Source organism: Lipophrys pholis (genome assembly GCF_963383615.2).
Source record: "Lipophrys pholis genome assembly, chromosome: 4".
Classification (NCBI taxonomy): domain Eukaryota; kingdom Metazoa; phylum Chordata; class Actinopteri; order Blenniiformes; family Blenniidae; genus Lipophrys; species Lipophrys pholis.
The window spans coordinates 12,360,201-12,379,396 of NC_137637.1; the positions used below are offsets into that span (position 1 = coordinate 12,360,201).

Genomic DNA, 19,196 nt, shown 5'->3' on the forward strand with positions numbered 1-19,196 from the left:
ATTACACAGTTAGTACATTACTGGAAGGTATTACGTTATTGGCCATTATAACATTACATATGATTATATAGAGGTAAAATGCTGTGGAAAAAACGCTGTGGGTTTTTTTATTTTGAATTTGCTGTGATGCGTTCACGGTCCTGCATTGGGCGCCAGCGGCGCGCTGAAGACGCAGCGGAGGGAAGCCCATGTGTCCCATCCATGAGGAGGAGGAGGAGGAGGAGGCGGAGGAGGAGGAGGCGGGCTGTGTGAATGGATGGGACTCACTGTGTGCGGAGTGTGATAGACGGGGTTGTTATGCCCCGCACAGCCTGCACCGCTTCCCTTCCCGGACTTTACGCACCGATCCCCGGTTGAACTCCGCGCAGGAGGATTTCCAGTCCGGACCAACGTCCCAGACCGAGGGGGAGCTTTGAATGAGAAGAGTGGGCCGCTTTCACTGACCGGTGCCGGTTGAGACGAGCTGCGGACAGACAATAAAGTGGGAGCGATCAGATCCCCAACAAAAGACACAAGGTGCGTTTCAATTTCTCACACAAACACAGCGACTTAGAGCTTATTTAATACTGATTTCTACGCATAAAACTATATTTTATTTTGGGATCGCAGCTTTTCTGCTTGTCAGATCATTTGTTTTGCTTTGTTCAATTTTCACAATTGGCACCTTAAACATGCATTTCAAACACTTAAACATTGGAACTGTTTTATTTAGGTTGGGAAAACACAGATTTTAATGAAACAAATGATCCCATTGAGTCCTCAGCCCACATGTGCTGCTGGCTTCCAGACTTCTGCTGATGTCAGCTGGGCTTTGACACTCATGTTGACATGTCAACATTAGGTGTCTTCAGGTCAGGAAAAAAGGTGTGGTGAAGTTGTTCTTGTTTATTTGGATAATTTGAGGAGATTCACGCGTCTCTTCCCTGATATTTGCACCTTGTAAGCACATGGGATTATTCTCCTGAACTCCTGCACTTTAAAAAAAAACAATCTCACTCAGCTGACCTGCTCTCCCTCTGTGTGAATATCCTGTTTCCTGGACAAAACAAACAATAGTGAGGCAGGCATGGCCGGCGTGTGATATCCTGTACGGGGCTTTTGTCACCTCGGACAGTGAGAAATAGGTATTTGTGGTGCGAGGGGTTTGGACAAAGAAAATGAGAGGTTTTCTTTCATTTGTGGTGGAGGAAACCCAGTGACATGACGTGTGAGAGTGATACAGAACAAAGGCTGGGCTCTGCTTTGTATAGGTGACTATATTGGATTTGCGGCCTCACAAGAGCAACATGTGCCTCTTTCTCTTTCTGTCTCTCTCACAGAGGCAAACTGCACAGGCAGCGCTGCTTTGTAGGGACTTCAGTCTGGGGGGATTTTAATGGGGTCAGCTCTTCCAATTCAATCAAGCTCTTAACCACTGCAGAATATTCCAACACCAAAGGGGCGTCATCGGCCAAAGCAGGCACCATTAACAGCCTCACCCTGTACAAGAGTTGGTCTTTGACAGGGTAAACAACAGTAAAGCCATCGCCCAGACAGTGTGACTTGAGCTGGAGAGGAGTTCCCACCTCCAGGCCACCGTTTTCCTTTCAAAGTTGTCCATCAGCATTTTCTTCTTCCATTTTCCCACACGTCATCTTCCTCATTGATGTGAATATGAGCGCTTGTCAGTTAGGACATGTGATACAGTTGTCATGCAGGTTCATACAATCCAGCACTGATACTGGACTTCCTGCCAGACTGGTTCTGACTGCAGATTGAGTGCAGGATGAAAGTCCTGATCAAAAGTGAAGTGTGTGACAGGTGAGGAGGGAAACAGCAGGTTGAATCAATGCGTTTCATACATTCTGTTTTATGTGCAGGTAATGGTCTCACATCCCATAATGAAGCCTAAAGTGAGACCGTGAAGACTTTACATGCTTGCTTCTCCTTGGTAGTTCAAGAGGAGAGTGTCAGATGTATTATTCAGATAATTCAAAGGCAGAATTTCAAGGGTTAGAGAAAGGAGTTTGTCTCACTTCCATAAATAAAGCATTGATTGTGACTTTTGACCGCTAGTACATGAGTGGGCAACTAATTTGACCAAAGAGTCACATGGGAAATGAACACTACCATTGAGGGCCAAGACTCAAGTTGACTTGACTTTTGGTCAATAAGAATCATCTCTTGATAAAAACATGATTTTTATGAGCTACTGTTGCTATGTGTCACCAGCCTTTGTCAAGAAATCATGATCAAATGTTTCAAAATTTAAATTACATAAAGTAAATGAAAAATATTTGTTTTATTAATCCTCTTTTTTATTACAAAACACCAATTTTACCAGGTAACAATTGCTAGGTCTGCTAGCCAAGGTGCTAGACACAGCAAATAATGTCGTTATGGGTCAATAACATGAAAGATTTGACCATTTTACATGTAATAAAGCCAAAAATAACAGTCATTTTCATTTGATTCTGGATTTTCCAGTGACACTCTGAAGGCCAGTCAAGCAGAGCGAAAGGGCCACTGATCGAGAAAGACTCGCTTTTATATGAAAAGTTTAATTAAAGCATAACCAGATTAGGAAGGAGTGCTTTGGATGTTTGTGGCAACTGGACTCAACATTATTAATGAGATCTGCTCGAAGCTCATGGTTCATTTGTGTGACACGCTGGTGAATCTTGTCTGTTGTTGGATGGTCATACCACGGCCACTGTGATCATGATTATACGGACAAAAACCTTTATTTCTCTGCTTTCTGGTAGTTTTTGAATTTTGTAGATATTATAAGCAATCCAGAAGTTGTTATGGGAAGTAAAAAGTCTGTTAAATCCTGTCAGTGGCTCATACGCGCTTGGGCAAATTGCCAAAACATCAGCAAATTTGTTTCAAATTAAAAGGAGGTAAAGTTGTTTTTAGTTAACGTGTCCAACTCGATTTAGTTCAGGCACCACGTACAGTGTCAGTGTTGTGTTGTGTCCGCAACTCTTATGTCTTAAAAAAAAATCAATGTTTTATTTGAAATGTTGACAATTTGCTTGATGGGTTCCTGGGTTAGGTTTGGAGCCTCTTGTGAGCCAGTTACGACACTACTGCATTAGGCCATCACGCACTGTGACACAGCTGGTAGCAGGTTGTCTTTCAATCACATGGTTGCATGTTGGATTCCACTTCTCCTTCTTGCACATTCTGTATGTCAAAGTGTCCTTGAGCAATACGCTGAATCCCTTACTGTGTTGGCCTTCAAACCTATAATTAAACTGAAAAAAGCAGCAAAAGGTAATGTGAAATCATTCAGTAGTACAAATATGTTCACCTGTAATGTTTTGGGTCCGAGCCCTGGAAGTGCAAATACCCTAATGAAACTGCTCGGATTATTCACATTGATGTCACCATCGGGTTTCAAAAAATGATTCTCCGTTTTTGCCGTCAACCTCAATTTAAATTGAGGAGGTACTCAAAATGAAACAAAGGTAAAGACTGTGTATTAGAGCACACACTTTATGTTTTTGTTCCTTTTGTTCATTTTTGCAGCATTGGCCCATTGTATGTCATTTTGTGTTGTCCTGAATCTTTGCATCCATGACGAATTAAACTGACATTGTCTTTCAAAATCCCTGCCAAAAAAATGTCATAATGCCCCCACCCTCCCCAAAAAAACATAGAGTGCTTAGTTGTTGTCAAAACAGGCAACAAAACATGGATCTTGTGGATTAGCACTTTCAGGATTTCTGCTTGAGGCCTAATTCAGGGTCAGACACTGGAGTGTTTTCTAGTCAATGTGTTTGTGGGTCACCAGTAATCTATAGGCTTAGCAGAGGAAATCAATTCAGATCCTCCAGAGCAGAGTTTACGTCTGTGTGCAGGTTCAGTAAAATGATGAAGCTCTAAACGTTTCATCACTTACGTCCCAGTCCGCCCGGGTTTGCTGTAAATGTCCCGCAGTGCCTCGGTGGCTCTCTGTAACATAATCACTGCAAACACGACTCACGCTGAACGTTGTGTCAACAGGAATCTGTTCCTCAGTCTGTCAGCCAGCTCAGCAGTGTGCAGACTCTACATCTCTTTTCCTTGTTCCATGTCTGCTTTGTCCTCTCAGACAGGACATCCTGAGTAAAACAAAAAGTCTGGACCTTCGCTCTGCGTGCAAAAACACAGCCATTGTGGATATTACCGCATTCATTGTGTGCTTCAAAATTTACTACTCCTGTTTACCACAAAAAAACACACTCTGAAAGTTTTACTGCTTGTTTTGTTTCGTTTTGAGGGATTTGGTCCTTTAATGTGTGTCTGTAGTGAATATTGATGCTCGGGGTTTGTTTGTGTGTTCATTTCTCTGCAGAATAATGTAGAAAGCACTGGCAGCAGCCCTGGGGAGTGACTCTCAGCTGGTTGGAAATCCCTCTGGGAGCAGTTTTCCATGTCATTTAGATAAAAGGGACTGCATTAAAACAAGCTCCAATCTGTTTAAGGAATAACATTTTCTTCTTTGTTGTAAATTCACCCTCAAAATGCAGCATTTGAGTTCACCTCTTGATGAATTATTTAAAGAATGGACACAGGGATGGATTTATACGTTACACATGGGTATCAGTAGTTATTGACTCGTGCTCTTCTGAGTAAAAACCATGTCTCCCAGGGGAGTTTTATTGGGAGATTAATCGCAATTCCAACAGTGCATGGTTTAGGCCCATAGTGCAACAACCAATACAAATTAGGTGAAGCAGTCAGTTGGTGATACATCATCATTCATCCATTGCAAACAGAACTGGTAAGAAATTCAGAGTAGGGTTCAAAAACTGATGGTGTTTGAAAGGGGAGATTAGAGTTGGAAAATTGCATGTAAATGATATGTTGGACATAACAATACAATTTGGTAGTATTTAGGGATGCACCGATATCCGGTACCGGGTCCAATACAGCACGTCGTATTCATACTCGTACTCATGAAGCTCCCCAATACGAGTAGTACCTGACACCGTGCGTCAGTATCGTCGCCCGCAGGCACGCCAGAGAGGACGAGCAAAGTCTGTGGTTTGGGGATTCTTTATTATTGAGAATGACAAAAGGATAGTTGACTATGTAAATTATGTTCTGCAAAAATATCGCGAGGAGGAGCGAAAGTTGGTTCTTACAGCACCAGCAACTTAATCACCGGAGACATTTAAAACAGCAGACTAAGCCTGATATCGCTCATTAGTTTCACTCCTCAGTGGATCCAGGAGGATTTTACTCCGAGCGGTGCAACGTGCTACATGCTACATGCTACATGCTACACAACTTTTCTGAAACACTGCTACTGTGCATGCTCACCACGGCCGCAGTAAATACTTCTTCTGCTCATGTCCGAGTAGTTGGACAATAACAACAATGTTTACCTCCACAGTGTCATGACTCCCGGTCCACATTCTGCTGGGACCTGGAATAGCAATCCAACGTGTTCTGTCCATATGACTGTTGTGTACTCGCCGTTGTTCATGTTTCTAGTGTGTTGTTTTCGGTGCACGTGTGTGTGGTTTCATGGCAAATACAAACAAACAGCACTCACAAGTAGTCCCACATGAAAACTACATTGTTTTCAGCGCCTCTGCCGTTTTGGACATTGTGTTCAAAACGTTGCCATGTGAATGCAATACTTTTCTTAAATGAAAACACGTAAACGATGTGTTCTCATTTTGAACAATTTATCATGTCATGTAGACTTTATCGCTTCATTGCACTCAACATGTGCAGTCACATCACCCTCCTTCTCTCCTTTGTTATGTCTCTCCCTTGCACAGTGCACCTGCTGTATGTCTACAGTTCTGTTATGAGAATGGTCTGACCCTTCTTGCGCATGTGGCTCCTCTTTGAGATATAGAAAAACATTGTGAAGAGAAATCAGCCAACACAGTGTGATTTAAAGCAAAACACAGAGTTAAAAAAACCAACAAAGATTGTGTGTTCTGTTTTGAGGCAGGAAAAAAAAAACACCTTAATAAACCTTGGATTAGGAATCTGATTATGTGTAAGTATTAGAAAGGAAAGTCAGAGATCATGTTAGAAATTGTGAGGATAAGACAAATCTAAAGGTTAGAACCAAGATGGCAAAAGTATGTTTCAATGTGTACCAGTTACATTTGGAAGTGTTGTTGTCCAACCTGTATTTGTGTACATTGCTGCACAGGTAGACAGGTGATGCACAGCAGACCACCTTCTTCCTGGTGGGTTCTTCCTTACCTCCAGGCATCGTGGGGAACCTTGAACCCAACCAATCTCTGCAGCGTTACAAACCAGAATCCCCCTGTCTTAGTTTGTGTCTTCCTCCTCCCACTCATCCTCCTCACACATCTCTCCGACTGGGATGGGATTGCTGTGAGGCTGAGAAAGTGAAAATAACAACAAAGCGGAGCCCTCCGCCACCTTCCTCTCCCCGTCTGTGGCGCTCTTGGCTTTTTCTGGCAGGTTGTGGGGAGACGGGAGTGGGAGTGGCCTTTTCCTCAAATTATACCGCCTGTGTCTTTCTACATCCATCCATCCCATTGTGATTGCTCCCCATCTCTGTGTGTTTTGTTCTTAAATACACACGCCACACACATCACGCACAGACGTAGAAGGGGATTGTGGTGATGATCAGAATGAGGTGAAACAAAGGAGGAGGGGAGCGCGAAAAGGGCCCGAGTGGCTATTATTACCCTTTTAGGCACAGAGAGGTTCATGGTGCTCAAAACGAGCGTGTCTCCACAGCAGACATACCCCACAGCTTCATATCCACAGTGATCAATACTGCTCAGCTTTTAAAACCCCATGTGAGTGTTTCACACATTTGATGCCAGAAGGGATGGAGGCATGATAAAGGAACACGCTGGAGACTTCTGTGAATATGCTTCAGAGTCCTGCAACCCCCCACAAAGTGATTTCCTGTTGAGTTGATGTGCTGGAACAATTTTTTTATTTTATTATCTCAATAAGTAAATTTTGTTTGGGTTGTACTGTCACTGGCTCTAGAAAGTGCTTAAAGGCTGCTGAGCAACAGATAGATATCTGCTCTAGTTGGAGGGTGGAAAGGCGCTCACCCATTAAAGCTTAGCGTTCATCATTGATAGAGTGTTACCTGAGCTCCCTTTTGTGGAGGGTTAACCACGACTCACATGCTCCCGGAAAGCCGCTGGGTAAAAACCACCTAATTAAGGGCGACTGTGATAAGCCGTGGCTTCAACAGGACATCTGTCCCTTTTTGAGGAAGCCAACGGTGTTAAAATTTAGATTTGTTTGGTTATTCTCAAACAATAACATTGGTGAAATTCGCCTTAATAAGTAATCAATAAGTAAACAGCTCATTGCTGAGGGCTAACTTGGACTAACTAGTATTATTTCTTTCTCGCCAATGAGAATAACTGTTAGCAATAGCACTAATTATGCTATAGGCTCAGCGCTAACTGACACAAGCTCATGTGAACTAAACGTTTACAGAGTCGTACTTTACACAAACAGATTGTAAGTCGTTCATAAAGCTCCATCGTATAGTTTTTAGTAACTGCTAGCTTGCTATAACAAACTTCAATATAGCTAGCCATTGACGGTGAGCATTGGCTATAGTTATTTGACATTTTTAATGAAGTTTTATTGTGTTAGCACAGTCATGCTCTCCAAATTAAAAAGTTGAAATATGAATGAATTGTGTGATGTATCAGGATTAATTCACAGAAATGGTGTGATTAACTAATAGTGGTGTAAATTAGGCGCAAGAAAAAAAGCATTGTATTTGACTAACAAATCCCAAAGCAGAAAGACATCAGCTGATATACTTAAGCTCTAACCTACTGCAGTGGATCATCATCTTTAAACCAATTACATACCCAACCATTTCCCAGTATCCTAAACCTAGCATTTAGCTCATTAAAGTACACAGCTTTTCATTTCTTAGTGTGCACTCGCTGCTCACAAGTCAAATCCCCTGCAGTGTGTAAAGAGAATTCATCCAGATGCAGTCACCTTCACCACTGCAGCTTGGGATGAGGAGGATGAGGAGGAGGATGAGGAGTAGAAGGAGGAGGAGGAGGAGGGGCAGGAGGGGCAGGGGGGGGGGGGGGGGGGGGGGGGGGGGGACTTATTATCACCTGCCCTGTGGACCGAAACCCAGCGTCCTGCAGTTGCATTGAAGCAGGCCAGGCTCAGCTCTCCAACAGGGACAAAGGTCTGCATGTGAGTCATAACATGGAGGAAAGCTTTGGTAGCGGGATGGTATAATAACCAGGAAACTGGAGTACAATCGAGAGAGCCATCTTTGATCCGGACGTCTTTTCAAGATAGCATTGTGCTGCAAAGAGGGCTGGTTCCTTCCTTTTGAAATGCATAGGTTTGTCCTTCATGAAAACGTATGTGTGGCCTTTTCACCTACTGTACTCTGTTGTGTTAAGCACCACATGTGACCGCCACATTTTCACAAGCATAACAAGGAACAGCTTAAAGGAGAGCCGATCAGCAGTATGACACATTAAATCAGAGTCAGTCATCAAACAGAAATGAATGACAGTGGCTTGTGTTTTGTGACCGCAGAGACTGGACTTGGTCAGCAAGCTGATACACGGAGGTTTGCGTGCGCTGAACAGTTATAACAGGTGTGGAGCAAACTCGCTAACACTCATCGTCCCCAGAGGAAGATGGGAGGGGAAGATCAGCAGTGGTGTTCATAATCACATGTGTCTTCCAAACATGACTTGTTACTGGGGAGATTTATTTAGTAGCAGTGTTAAAGTGATTAGTCAGGGTCTATTAGATGAATATCCTTCGCTCTGGTCTATGAGTCCCTCTTTTAACTAAATAATTTCCACCACAAGGTGGATAAAATGTATTTCCTGGTAATAGGAGATGTACAGTGCATTGCAAAGTCATTGTTATCATGATATCAATGTGCGCTACAAGAAGGCTGCGTGATATATGATTATGTATTGCGATAACAATTCACAATAAATACAAACACTTAAATATACAGTATGATGCTCGTGTATTTTTTGCATTGAGATTTGTTCCTCCCATGTACATGTGCAGTTCCCAAAAGCAACATTTCAGATAAGAAGCTGCTTGTTTTCCTTCATTTTTTGTGCTTCTGACTTCTGCTCTATGGCCACTTGAAGGGAATTAATTTGATTCTTCAATCCAGCTTTTATACTTCCAGCAAATTAAATATGCCACAACTTGGCTTCGTCGTACAGCATAAACATTGAATGAGATTCTTCAGAATATATTACACGTTCAAGCCAAAAATTGCAAGCACACTTTAGATCCATCTTGACTCTTACAGATGTAGACATTTTCTATTGTCTTGAAATGGTAGCCAGTTTAAGTGATTAAGCCTTTTCGCCCACTGGATTAGCACCAAGCACTCAGTAATTTGCTCTCCAGATGATTGATGAGCTGCGCTGATAGCAAAAATGAAATTAAAGGCTTCCCCTGCTAATAATAATTCCAACCTGATAAACTTAGTGCATCAGACTAACACACCACTGAACTGCTTCAATAACAAGACACTGTGAAACGTAAGATTAAATCAAAGAGCGCTCTAACGGTAGTTGATGGGAGTTACTGTGTTTTGGCGATGCAGTATATGGGGAAGTCCGTTCTCGCCATTTAAAATAGAAACAGTAATCTGTTATTTCAGGTTTTTGAGGAGTGGTAGAAAATACAGTTATGCATCATAGAAACAAAGAATGATCTTGAATAGATAAAAAAAAATGGGAGAAACGGGTGTCACAATATTAGGTAAATGTGCAATATGTGATTATGTTGTGGGGGATTGCGATACTGATGTGATTTGCACTTTTGTCTGAGATGTTATTTTTTTTGTTCTTCAACGGTGCTCTTTCTCTTGCCCCCTTTTTAACACCATCTTTGACTGGGTTATTATTTTTTTCTTATTTAATTTCATATACATCTAATTTTCCCACAGCAGTGTTGTTTTTTTGTCAATTGTATTTATTGATTGTGCTTTTGCCCTTTGACTATTAGCTATGAATAAATTAGGGTTGTCAACTGAGTGACATTTTCCCAATAGTTTATCACATATGTTTTGTGCATTGAATGTGATTCATTTCTATCATGTCTTTCATGTTCATATTAAATTATTCATATAAAATTCTTCTATCTTTTAATTTGCAGAGTGAATGTACAGTGGATTGAAACATCTTTCGCGATATGTATATTGTACATGTTGATATCACAATAACAATGAATTTGTAAGATGTTGTGCAGCCCTAGCTACGTCCACCAAGGACGGGATGAAATCATCGGCATATTTTTGTATGTCAGTCTGCAAGATTAAGTCAAAACTCCTATAGTTTGTCGAATTTTTCACCACAGGTAGATATTAGGCCATGGAAGGTTCCATTAAATTTTGACGGATTCTGGATCAGGATTTCATTTTACAGGCTTTTAAGGATTACATCAAAACTACATGACTGATTTTCACCAGATTTTCTCCACTGATAGATGTAACCTTTGGCAGACGTCAGAAATCTCTGACTGCTCTTGTTAAAATGTTAATTTTACTCTAAGCTTTGTTTTGGTATTGAGTCACTCTGAAAGTAATTATGTGGCTTTCCTGGTGGCTGATGGCGAGTTAATGAGCTAACTGCTGACAGTGAGCATATGGCAAACAGGTGTTGTTAACAGTTCTCTGTTGCTAAAAAGACTTTTGATAAAAAATAATACTCGGGTTCAGGGAACTGCAGTCAGGTGAGATTGTTTTGAGCTCTCACGTTACACTCATTCATCTACAAGTGTGGACATTCAATGTCAATATCAGGCTGAAGAGAATATAAAAAGCATTTTCTGAGGACCAAGTGTATAGTATCGCCTTTGCTCCATGATTTCTACTTAATGCCACACAAGCTATATTTACATCTACGTTTTGAGACGTATCTCCCACCCTCATATCTTTTCTGGAATCTCTCTTTCACTAACCTCTGTTTTCTCACTCTGCTTGTATAAGTCAGTCTGTGGGATATTTAATTTTTTAACGTTTTCAACAACTCTGAGAATATTTATCTGGTTAGAAATTTTAATTTGTTCACATGTGGTATCTTTTCTGGGCAATAAAGTATAAAAACAGCAATGACATGTTTTTCCATACTCAGCGTAGCAGCTGTAACAGAATGCGTGACCATATAAACAAAGTATTAAATTAGACTTTCTAGCAGCACTAAATCGGGAACAGATGGGATGTTTTGAGGTTGTTTGCTCAACAAACTCCAGCTACTTTTAAATCCCTGTTTGACTCCTAGTGAACCCGCCCTCCCTCCGAATCACTTCACCTCATGAAATTGATGTGACAATGACGGCACCTTTGAGAGCTCTCTGCCCACCGAGAGCTTCTGAATTCGTACGGCGGGATAAAAATAGAGTCTGTCTGCAATATTGGTGGTTTGATACTGACAGAACAGTGACAAGTATTCCTGCAGGACCCTTGGTCTTTCTTTCAAAGAGACGACTCTTTGAGGTCCTTCAGGGTGTCGGTACAGTCTGTACGACTTGCCGTGGTGCGTCAAACGCCGTACGGGCCAGATGAATCCACGTCGCTAATATAATTATCTGTTCAGTAAATTGGATTGAGAGTGATAAGCCAGGGGGTATCAGATATGCAGATATCAACTGCTTCTAATAGCAGCCACAAAATGGATTTAACCACTTCACTGTGTTCATAATGTTCCGCTATAATTGAAGGGGCGCTGTAACCCTTAAAAGGTTTTCTAGTGTTCATGACTCAACGTGTGTTAACGACTCAATTTCCATGAGCCGACTGAACCAAACTGCTACAGATTAGAATTAGTATTAGGCCCATTTGCACACTACTACAATCACATAAGTGGCATAAAAAAAAACCAAATGAGTGCATCTTTTACATATCTGTGACTAAATAGCCAAGTAATTTAAACATCTGATATATTGAGCTCAGAAATCCATTTTTACAAAATTTATCAAAAAAACTGTGAAGTAACCAATAGATCAATCAAGAAAGCATGTTTCTCAAGGACACTCTTAAGAGGGCACAAGAAATCACAAAGACTCTTTGCCTTCTCTGAGATTGTAAAAATTTGATAAAAAATTTGGCCGCCTTTCTGAAGGTGATCCGAGGGCTCAGAGGGAAAATGGTCTGAATAATCACTACTAAGGCCCCGCTTACACATCAAGTGAAAACCCAAACTTTTGTAGTGTTTTCAGTATCTGTTTATACAACAACGGAACTTTTTGAAAATGCATTATGGTGGAACCTTTGGAAAACACTCTGACTCTGTCTTGGCGTAGACAGAGATAAACACAACTTTCTGAAAACACTGCGACTGTGCATGCGCACCATGGCCTTAGTAAATAGTTATTCTGCACATGCATATGTCGATGGACAGTAACATCAATGGCGTCCTCCAGAGTGTCATGACTCCCAGTCCATATTCTCCAGGCACTTGGTAGATTTATAATTGCCAGTTAATCGTAACAGCAAACCAACTTGGTCGTCACCGGAATAACAATCGAACTTCGTTGTCTGTCCATACGAATGTCCGTGTACTCACCATAGTGTTTATAATGTATTGTTCTCGGTGCATGCATGTGTGGTTTCACTACAGAACCAAAACAACAGCACCAACTTGTGGCCTGGCATGCTAACAACACTTTTTTCAGCATTTCTGCCATTTCCGTGAAAAGTGACATTGTTTTCAAAACTTTGTTATGAAAACACAAAAACAACGCGTTTTCATTTGAAACATTATCGTTGTCATCATTGTGTGTGAACATGGCCCAGATCATACTGGATTAAGAAAAAGTCTCTTACAGAAAGTCTTGTGTGCTCACATAATATTCAAATGAAATACAACAAGTTTTTGATCTTTCTATCATAGTTTTTTATTTGCAGCAGTATTTATATCATCTAATGTGTTTTATTTTCCTCCTTTCAATAACTTCCCCCCACCACACAGCCTTAGGGTTCATTAATGACTATCTGCTCCCCTCCCCCACTCCTCTTCATCTCTCCTGCCCTATCTTTGTTTGATTGGGACGCCTGTGGAGACGTGCACTGTGGTCATTCATTCCAGGATATGATATTGAAAACTTCTGACAATAGCTCTTTATGATCCTTCTCAGAAATACCCGGGCAGATCTGGGCACCGGCGTTCCCCCGGGGCCACATTTCGTGGTGGCAGACAGTGTGGGGCTGCTGGCTGACACCGCAGTCCCTTCCCCCGCTCTGACCTCCTCCTCCTCTTCGTAGCATCTGGGTTATGCACACACATGATTTGTCATGGCCCGTGGCCCCCAGCCTGCCCCTGAGCGTCGGCCCGTACAGCCACCGGAGCCGGCCTCAAATCCCAAGATGCAGCTGACAAGCCGATAGGTGGATGGTGGCAGCCTGAAGCCGTGGGCCTTTGCTTCTTTTCCTGCCTCTTTTTCTGTTCGCTACCCCCCGCCTCGCCGCACAAAGCCAGGCTTGACTGTACCGCCAAAATGCACACAAAAGCTTTGCTGTCTCGCCATTCATTTGCCAAACGGAGCTCCGTCACATGGTGTTAATTGGCTGTAATTAAGATGTCTTGTGTGTGTTTTTTAAACAGCTGCAGTGACAATTTCAGATGTATAATGGCAGCCTCTCCCTCAAGATCCTCTGATATCAGATGCGCATGCCTCAGGGTGTGTTCAAAAGGGAAATTGCAGTTTCTTCTTTTGGGGGAATTATTATTGCATTCTAAGAACGAATCAAAGGATGATTAAACTAAAGCAGGAACAGTCTGGATGCTTTGCAGCATTCTCATACGCATGGCATGGCGTACTGGAGCCTAATAAAAAGTGGGCCATGCTCTGTGCGTGACCAGAAATGGCCTGTCTTAATGTTTAATGAACCTAATCCATTCATCTATGATGTATGATTACAAATCGTCCTCCTATCGGGCATCGTGATGTCTGACAGCTGTGTCCACCTGCTCCATTTACTGGCCTGGAAAGCATGCGTGCAGGGTCCTGCGAGGAAAGTGGCCTGAGCTGTCCTGCATGCATGTGTGAGTCGTACGGTGCAGGGTGTCAGCTGCAGTCCCAGTATGTGGCTCAGCTCGTCAGCTGCAGAGCCGTGTGGCTGACAGCTGCTTCCCTCTCCTGCATTCACTCCGCGGCCTTACCCCATTTTGGCTAATAATCTGCCTCTTACTGTACACGGTAATTGCTATCTTGTGTTGAAATGAGCCCGGGGACAAGGAGCTGGGATGATGTTGGCAGCATGGCTGCCCCTGTCATGCCCTACCTTGTATTCTCAAAGGATTCTGACCTAATAACACTGAACGTCTGGGACAAATTTTCTAAATTGTAAATGGCTACCTACCTGCGTTCCTATTAAACCTTCAATCGAGGTGAAATGAATACCTGTTTATCAGGAGATGAGAAGTCCAACAGACAGAATTATTCACCACACATTTTCCTAAACCACTCCTGCTGTTGCTGTCCCCAGGGAGGTTTCTGACTCTCACTTTCCCCCTCTGCTGGTTTCAAAGGCACACTGCAGCGTGAACTCTTGAGTACGTCCACCACAGCTTGACGTGCACAATTGATTGTACTCAGTCTGCGAGCCAAAGTGTCACAATAGCTTGAAAAGAAAGAGCCTTTTAAATGTGTGCTGCACATGACTGGCGTTGAGAAACGGAGTGACACAATCGGAGGGGGTGACAGACCGCCGCGCGGTGAGGTCAATGTACTTCCAGCTGCTGTGCCAGCCTGGAGACAGACTCCAGGAGACAAATGTGTCGGTCAGAGAAAAGAAATAAGGTAGTTTTTCACTGTGATCACAGCTGATTGAATTGACTGTTTGTACGCTCCTATTGTCAATCATTGATTCTGTTTCCAAATTAACCAGAAGGAAAGCACTGTCACTTTATTATTCACTTTGACCAAAAGCATGTGTGCACAAAAGACACATGTCCATTATATTGACCTCTAGTAGAGCATGTGGGTTTTTGAAGTTACTCTTTTCCATAAAGTTGCATTATCAGGAGCTCTAAATGATGCTTTTCCTACATCCTTAGAAGACAGATGATATTGTATAAAATCCTTTGTGAACACTGCGACTCATGTTGTATTGAACCAAAATCACAAGAATGGTTAGTTTGAAATTATTTTATTCTTTTTCTTTTGGCTATTAATTTAGGCCTTCTTTAATCAAATGGTAAGTGTTGAAGTTGTTGATCTGGATGAGACAACAGGATCAGGAAAGCTCTTTGAAGACAATTAGTGAGAATCTTAGCATGTTTAGAGATTTTCACTTCCTGTAAGTTCTCAAATGAAAAGTCATTTTTGGCCAGTTTGAAACTAACAGATTTGGTCACATATAAATAACATTGAGTTGCACTTTTTATGTCACAAATGTTCAAAAAGAAAACCGTTGAATGAGATATGAAGTGTGAGGGATAAAGTTAGTGTGGGTCAAAAGCTACATGAGAAAGAGACAACAGTTCTTATGAATAGGCCACAACTTTCTTGTTTTTTGTTTTTTTTTGTTTTTTGTATGTATAAATTATATATGTTCTTTTTGTTAAATTCTCTGATATAACCAATGTTTCGTTCAGCTTTTGTGGGAAATCACATTTGAAATGTTCAAGGGGTTGAATTCTCCATTTCCAAGTATTTTAGTGAGAGAGGGGGTGACAACAAGGAAAATATGACTATTATGTTGCATAATACACTTAATAAAAGCATCTTTGATGTGGATTACGTAGTGAAATGTTCCAATGCGAGAAAACAAAGTGATCCTGACGAAGATGTGAAGATTATACTTCTTTTTTTGGGCGACACAGTATTCATGTTTATGAGACCTGCTCCTCCACGAACACGAGGTCTGACGTGTTCTTATTGAGAGGGTATTTAAAATGTGATGCGACATCTCTGTCAGAACGAAGTTCGTCAGCAGATCTGAGAGGTGGGATCATTCTGAACTCAACTGAGTCGAGACTTTACGAACGTCTGATGTGGTGCAGGCTCATTAACAAGCAAGTGAAGTTTTCGTCTGGGGGCTTGCAGTGATCCCGGGAGCCGGTTGCTTCAGACAAGTGAATGTCAGTACAAAGAGAAAGACTAAAACATTTAAAGATTTTCACTTGTGATCAAGTTCAGGCAAAGGAAAAGGGCTACTTCTCAGGGGGGGGGGGGACGTCAGAGAGAAAACAATCAAAACTTGTTAAATATTACATTGAACTCACTTATGTTGTGGAGATGCTATTATAATATTCCTCTTCTTATAAATGCTGCTTGGATGCTTTCTACTGGACCTCATGGGCGTCATTTGGATTAGGGTGCCTGCACAACACCAAACGTGAAAGTTGATGACTTTCTGGTGGATGCAGTCCAGATTTCAGTAAGGAGATGCATACAGTTACTGGAGACTATATTGGGATGTGTAGTTAGCGAATGCAGCGCTTTCATGTTGTAAATGGGTTATCAGGCTTCTGCACAGCTGGATAACAACTAATACATTTTAATAGGAAGGAGTTTCTGCAAGTAGACTTTCGGAAATCCTGCAAAAGCAAGTATTAGTATGGATTCTAATGCTCTATGGCCACTGGATGCGTGAGCAATCTGTTTGTTAGCAGCTTTAACGTGTGATAATGCTGAAAGTCAAGTAAAAGGATAAAAGGTGTTATTTGTGGGGATTTCGACGACAGAAAAGAAAGAAATCAAGTTGGAAACTCAGATATTTTCAGAACTGGTTTTGCAAACCATCAGGGTATAAGCATAATGGTTGCAGGAATACATAATTGACTTCAACTTTCAAAAGCAATTCAGGGCAAGGTAAATTTACACAGTGCTTCTCATGGGAATAAAGGAAATACATCAAAACGTAACGTAACGTAAAAACCTCGTTCGCATGGCTTTCCTTAATGATTTTTGTTTTATCGCGTTACAGCAGGAAAACCAAAAAGAAACATATTACACTTTCCATATGACCCATAAAAAAACCATCAAAAGTAAAAATTAAACAAATGTGTCTTTGTATACAGAATAATCAAATATATATGTTCTACTTTTTTTTTTATTCCCCTGGACAACAAGCTCTTTTTTTAAAGGGAGATTTATTATATTACATCCTGGGCGTGCTAGTTTTAACCAGCACGAGAGGCTGCCGATCTTTTCGGCCCTGCTGAATACAAATACTGAAGCGTCAGGTAGACTGAATAGTGGAGGGATGTTTTATCGAGAGCAGACAGTCTCCCCAGAGATGGACTGTCTGATCGTACGCTCTGACAGATAGTAGCCTAGGTTGTCACCTCTTCCTACGTGAAGCTCGACTGTGCAGGCCTGGATGTTATCTGACACCTCAGGCAGTCTGCATATGCGTTGTGTATGTGCTCCCGGTAGAGAAAACAAAGACAATGCACTTTTTACCCATTGAATGCAGATGAAATATGAGATAAGAGGGGTTATGAGAGTGGGAGATACAAGTCAAAATGTTGTGATGTAACAGTGGGAGTTCCACAAGGATCTGTGTACGGGCCACTGTTTTTTTTTTTTTTTTTCTTTGTATACAAATGATGTGCATTTAGTTTCAGAAGAATTTAAATTTGTTTAATTCTCTAATGAGACCAATGATGTTCTCTGCAGCTTTTGTGGGAAGTAATGTTTGAATTGGGTCAGTCAATTTTGTGGTTTCACCTAAATATGTTGAATAAACTTGAATTCAAGTTGCTTTGGAAAAGCTTTACATATACACATATACAAATAATAACTGGCAATGCTAATTTAGAAAAAAATCATCAAAAGAAGGTTTTTAGGTGTGATCACAAATGTGCTATGAATGTACACAAAAACTTGACGTGAGAGGTGACAGTAAGGATTTATGCAGCTGTGACCAAGGATGAGCTCATGATGGGTAGACAAGTGGATCAAATCAACTTAAAAACTAGAGCTGTAGTGAAGTTTTCCGAGTCTGAGCTTCCGATCTCCATCAATGCAGTCCCACCTCAGTAGATTTAAAGGGTGGGGTGAGAACAGCTTGGCACCAAATACAACAGCTTAACTTTAGAGCTGCACTGGAGTTTATTCTTCAGTATGTTGGGGTCGCTCATGAGCTAAACATGCAACATTATGCAAGTTCTGATTCTGAATTCTGGGGTTGAATGATCCCACCCCACTCTGATCTGCCCCGTTGCCACGTTTGAACTATTTCTGATGGAAAACTGGTTTGACTCTTTATTATTCAAAATTTGAACCATCAGACCATGCATGCGTAAAAAGCTTGCGTGGACGAAGAACAAGCTGCTCGGCTTCACACACACGTGTCAGGCATGTGTGCGATCCGCAGCAGGCTCGTGTCCACCATATGTTCAGCTGTCTTGGGCGTCGTTGCTCCGGGCAGCTGTGGCCCTGCACGTCTGTCCCTGTTTATCATGGTTAGCTGGTTACACTTCCAAAATGGGCCTGTGACAAAGAGTCATGCCCTCCAGGAATAAATACATCTGGCTTGTGCTTTGCTGGATTACACCATCAATAGTAGTAAGTCATGTTAAGAGTACATTGTGCACTTTGAAATGACAAGAAGAGGTGTGACATTGTCCTCGGAAAGCTTTTCGGAAATAGGGAACAACACACATGTTTTGCGATTATTGTGTCTGATTGAACTCTTTATTTCTTTCACCTTCTTTTTTTTTAGAACCAGAATGAAGGAAATCCCACTGCTCATCACAACGAAACTGCGATTATTCATTAGGAAAATATGCTTATATTGCAACCCGAAATGTCAGCTTGCTCCACGTTTGAAGGATATTTTGAATTTCTATATTTATAATCCTAAACCCACATTTCAAGCTTTAAAACTACCACTGAAAGGCATTCTGGGTCTGCATTGTCATGTTAACCAAAATAATCTCATTATTGTTGTCACATGGTTATTTAAGTGGATTCGTTGCCACAAACACTCAATAAAGCTGAAGAGATAAAGAGAGATAAGACACCATGCAAGGAGAACATATTGATTCAGTGAAAATGTAACAAGTTTGTGGAATTAGAAAGCTAAATTAGTAGCCTGAATCCAGTGGCTCACAATTAAAAGTGCCAGATTATTATTAAAGTTAGAATTAGTGCGCTATCGCCAACAGAAGCAGAATAGTAAGAGAACTTGCACACAAGAAGGGTAATCTGTTCTGAATAAATCATATAAAGATCTATGCTTTGAGAAAAATAAAAACAATTCTTATTAATATTGTCTATTTAGG

The 19,196-nt window shown here is 41.4% G+C and overlaps 1 protein-coding gene across 2 annotated transcripts in view; it reads left to right on the forward strand.

The window, feature by feature from the left end:
- Positions 1-226: 226 nt before the first annotated feature.
- Positions 227-19,196, forward strand: part of frmd4ba (FERM domain containing 4Ba) — a 51,323-nt gene continuing 32,353 nt past the window's right edge. The window contains exon 1 of one of the 2 annotated variants that reach the window (XM_080461586.1): positions 227-516. The gene's annotated coding sequence lies outside the window, so the exon portion shown is untranslated. The remainder of the gene's footprint in view (positions 517-19,196) is intronic. The other variant, XM_080461587.1, reaches the window with a different exon arrangement.